At 44.7% G+C, this 4,847-nt stretch overlaps 1 long non-coding RNA gene across 1 annotated transcript; it reads left to right on the top strand.

Annotated features, from left to right (window-relative positions):
* The first annotated feature begins 272 nt into the window (after window positions 1-272).
* LOC309542581 lies at window positions 273-4,806 on the top strand. The gene is made up of 3 exons (XR_014224300.1): window positions 273-378; window positions 1,804-2,120; window positions 4,556-4,806. It is a non-coding gene; the product is annotated as an uncharacterized lncRNA (long non-coding RNA).
* The last annotated feature ends 41 nt before the right edge of the window (window positions 4,807-4,847 follow it).

The raw sequence follows: 4,847 nt of genomic DNA, 5'->3' as shown, positions 1-4,847 counted from the left end.
TGGCTGCTCAGCTCAAAAGCTGCAGCATCTGGTGGGATGAGGAGGACCGTGTCTTACTGCTGCAAGAAAAGGTGAATGCTGCTGGGCCTTGGATGTAGCCAGAAGAGTTAATGCAGACACATGCTTCTCCTTTCCCAAGGTCTATTGCCGTAGAGACGTCAGTGTTCCAGCAGAAATAGAGGCAAGTTGTAAGAAGTCATGAACAAGACATTCAATTTAATTTGCCCAGAGAGTTTGTTAAATAACAAGCATCTGGTTGAAGAGGCACAAAATGATGTTTTACTGTGTTCAGTCCAAATATTTGACTAACTTCCATGACCTTGTTAAGTCCTGGGAAGCAATTTAAACATCAGAGATCAGCAGCTCAACAGACCTCAGGTCAGTAATTAATAACGCATCGTCTCAAACATGGAAATAAATTAGTTTTTTTGCAGGAGATTTCCCCTCCATCCTGTCACTTGCAGGGGAGCGGGGCTGCGACAGGAACAGCCTTAAAGAGGCTCTGCTTATTTAGAACCACAATCCAGTTTTGAAAATATAAAGTTGGCCTGCAGGGACTTGCACCTGAAAGTGCAGAAAGGAACATACAAGAAGATTGACAAAGGCCAACAACACCTAGGCAGGCAGGAAATGGGTGTCCCAAAAGACCAAGTGGCTGTAGGAACTCCGCTATGAGGACAAGGGGCTTTCTAGTTTAGAAAACAGTCAAATAAGGTGGGGGTGGAGGAGTATAAAAATGTGGCTGAGATTATTCAGTGGCTGACTGGGTGGTTGGATGCCTGAACAGCAGCACTCCATGCTGCAACATTTAGTTGCAGGTCCTAAATGGAACTTCGCATATAGCTCCCAGAGAATTCTTAATGGAAGTTCATAAGAAGTTATCACCACCTGTTGGATACTGATGGAATCGGCAGGCTATGTGCTTAATGAGCAACAGAGGGGCCAGTCAGATCTCGACCCTCAAAGTGAAGATTAAAAACCTCTCCCATGGAGCACTGAAGCACTTTTGCCATAGATGACTTGCAACCATAAAGATCCCTTGCCTTCCCCCCCCCTGCATTATAAGAATACACTTCCCATAACAATATTCATCTTTAAAACTAAAATGACTTGGTACTTTTACTGCAAGGATAAGGCCTGGGGTTTGAACTCCTAAATAGTCTTGAAATTCCCTTTTTTGAAGGCTGGCCAACTGGCCTAAAGGTAAACTAATTAATTCCTGCTACCTGTACTTAAATCTGTACCTACCCAAAGACTTTAAAATCCTTTGGGGAGTCTGTTCATAATAAACCTGTGTTGTTGTTTTCGCAAAGAGAATTTATAACGGATGTGATTAAGTAAAGTTCGAGAACCTTTGCATTCCTGTAATTGCAGACTGTGTTGTTCTTGTATTTTAGGAACCACATTATTTCATGTACATGTTTTTGTAGCCTGATAATATTCACATTACCTTTATAATCCTTTTATTAAGCAAGCATGTATATTTTTGATATTGAGCATCTGTCCATAGGTTTCCTGGCAATATGAAACAAATCTGTAAAGAACCCCTTCTGTGCAAAATAGCAGGACACTAATCTGGCTTTCCCAAATCTAGTTTGTTGACTTAAGGCTATATAACAACTGACGCCCAAGACATCGTTCTTTATTTATTACATCACTTCAACTTCAAAACCTTCCATGTCCTTGCCTGCTCACTTTATCTCTCCACCCTTATATCCTGACACATGACCTTCATTTGTTTTAACTTCACCATCTTTCTGCTTCCACAAGCAACTCCATCCTTTCTCCCTTGCTCCCCATTAGGCCTCAAGCGACCTTCCACAACCCCGTGAGGCAAACACCCTTACGTTCTTCTGACCTCTCCTCAAAACCCACCATGATAAGGTAAAGGTAAAGGACCCCTGGACGGTTACGGCCAGTCAAAGGCGACTAAGGAGTTGCAGCGCTCATCTCACTTTCAGGCCGAGAGAGCTGGCATTTGGCCAGACAGCTTTCCGAGTCATGTGGCCAGCATGACTAAATCGCTTCTGGTGCGATGGAACACCGTGATGGAAACCAGAGTGCATGGAAACACTGTTTACCTTCCCACCACAATGGTATCTATTTATCTACTTGCACTGGTATGCTTTTGAAGTGCTAGGTTGGCAGAAGCTGGGACAGAGCAATGGGAGCTCACTCTGTCGTGGGGATTTGAACCGCCAACCTTCTGATCAGCAAGCCCAAGAGGCTCAGTAGTTTAGACCACAGTGTCACCTGCATGCGACCCCCACGCCATGTGTTGGACCGCCCAGCTCTAGTACTTCCAAGCTGAGGTCTTCTGAGTCAGAGGAGGGCTATACAATGTCTTCAGGCTGGCGGGGGGGGGGGGCAATGATGCCACAAGCTCTCATTGTGGTTAGGTGATTCTGAGGCTGGCCCTGAGAGCACTTCCCTCTCATGGCCTGAATCCCCAGCTTTATTCCCTAAGGAAGGGACGACTGTGTCCAGGGTCATTGCCTTTAGCTTGAACACAGCTGCTATACCACATGCTTGGAAATCATGCCCTGAGGGCGTAATTGGCACCCTGCCATAATCTTGGTGGCCAGGGGGTGCTCCAGCAGCTGTGGAGGGAAAGAAGAGGCGTGTGAGCCCTAGCCCACAAACATGACCCCTGTTTTACTCAGAGAAACAAAGGTAGAATCTAGTGTCTCGTTCAATACCCAGAGCAGGAGATGTAAAAATGCCCTCTGATAAGTCATTGTCTTGGGGGCTATGGCAAAGTCTTTTGGCTTCTTCTGTAACCAACACCTCTCTTTATTCATCTCCTCATGTATTGGCATGAATCTACTGCTGCAACTGCTGCTAACTCACTCCTCAAGCCCCAATCTTTATAGTCCCCGCTACCTCTTGGTCATGCTGGAAGATAGCCATGAGATGATTTGACATATTTCATAGATAGATGGATAGATAGATAGATAGATAGATAGATAGATAGATAGATAGAAAGATAGGTAGATAGATGATAGTGAGATACTTAGGATTCTGAACAGGCTACCATATTCTGCAGCAAATTCTATATGCACGGAATAACCCAAGACAACCAATCTGGTCTGCAGTGCTGGTACTTCCAATTAATTTGATCTTATCTTTCCCTCAGTGGACAACCGGGTGTTCTACATCATCTTTATGGTAGCATTTTAAAACCTGGTGAATGTTATATTCCCCATTTAATTTTCTTTTTCAAAGCCAAGTAATTTTCTAAGCCCAGATATTTTTTTTCTATCTCTCTCCCTCCTACCTCATGCATTACAGACATTTTATACCCTCTTCTCAGGCTTTGCTACAATCAAGCCCTTCAGAATAGTTTTTTGGTCCTTATTCACAGCAAACGTTGTATTTCTAAGTCTTGTTCTGTTTATGATCTAAGTACAACATTCCCAAATCCTTCTTAATGGAAATATGTTTAGACAGTTATCCCCAACTGAGCTCTCTAGCTGGTTTGGAAATATCTTAACTATTTGGGGATACATGTTGAAAACATCATTAATGGGGAGCGGGGGTTCAGATTGGGGCAAATCAATGTTTTGCAATGGTGCAGTCGGCTTTTAATTGAAATGGGACTATTACTGGTGTTCAATTGGCATGGTTATGTATTGTTTCTATGTCAAATTGCAACAATGAGAATTGAATCATTAGTGTTGTCCTAATGATGGGGCGGGACGCGGGTGGCGCTGTGGGCAAAACCTCAGTGCCTAGGACTTGCCGATCGTATGGTCGGCGGTTCGAATCCCCACGGTGGGGTAAGCTCCCGTCGTTCAGTCCCAGCTCCTGCCCACCTAGCAGTTCGAAAGCACCCCTAAGTGCAAGTAGAAAAATAGGTACCGCTTTATAGCGGGAAGGTAAACGGCGTTTCCGTGTGCTGCTCTGGTGCCGGGTCGCCAGAGCAGCTTCGTCACGCTGGCCACGTGACCCGGAAGTGTCTTCGGACGGCACTTGCTCCCGGCCTCTTAAGCGAGATGAGCGCACAACCCCAGAGTCGGTCACGACTGGCCCGTACGGGCAGGGGTACCTTTACCTTTACCTAATGATGGGGGGCATCCACATGATGCCCTCCCCATCCCAGCATCACCCCAGACCTTTCCTTTTAATTGCAGGGCTTCTCAATGCTTGGAAAATTCAGAATGACCAGGATTGGGAAAACCTACATTTAAAGGATGGGAGTGGGGCAGGGGGAGGTCCAGGACAACACTAAGATAAGGAAGACTTGCAGATGCACCCCCACCTACATTAATGGGGAGACAGGCAGGTGCAAATCCACATTTGCAAATGTAATCTAATATTGAGTTTGCCTAACCCAGTCCTAGTCCCTCGGGTAAGAGTCTTTTCATGTCGAACTTCAAGGAGAGATGCTGCCTTAAAGCTCAGCACAAAAATAATTCTTCCCAAATTAGACAAATTTGAGAAAGACTACATTTAGCTGAAATGGAGTATTACTGGTATTTCATAGTAATTGGCATGTTTGTTTGTGTGGTATATTGCAGATACAATTTCTTGTTCTTTTCATCCTTGTGCGTAGGGGCTTTCACTGTGGGCAGGTTGGTGGTCATTGATCTCCTTATCCTCAGTGCATGTCTTTTAGGGGGGAAATAGGTGCTGGTACTGCATACCCCTGAGTACCCCCATAAGAAAGGACTGCTTATCCTTCTTTTTGTTCTTCAGATAGAATGGTTCTTCTTAAAGTTTTGGAGCTCAAAGCATTGGACAGACTAAAGACAGGGACCTCCTTTTACAGACTGTGGATTATTCTGCAAAAGGTCTTAAGTTTCTGTCCTGATCAAAAAATAAAAAAATGAATTCTCCACCATCCA

This window comes from Podarcis vaucheri, assembly GCF_965113315.1.
Source record: "Podarcis vaucheri genome assembly, chromosome: 10".
In the NCBI taxonomy this organism is placed as follows: Eukaryota; Metazoa; Chordata; class Lepidosauria; order Squamata; family Lacertidae; genus Podarcis; species Podarcis vaucheri.
Note: the sequence above shows the minus strand (reverse complement) of the source record. Positions and strands in the feature narration are given on the sequence as shown.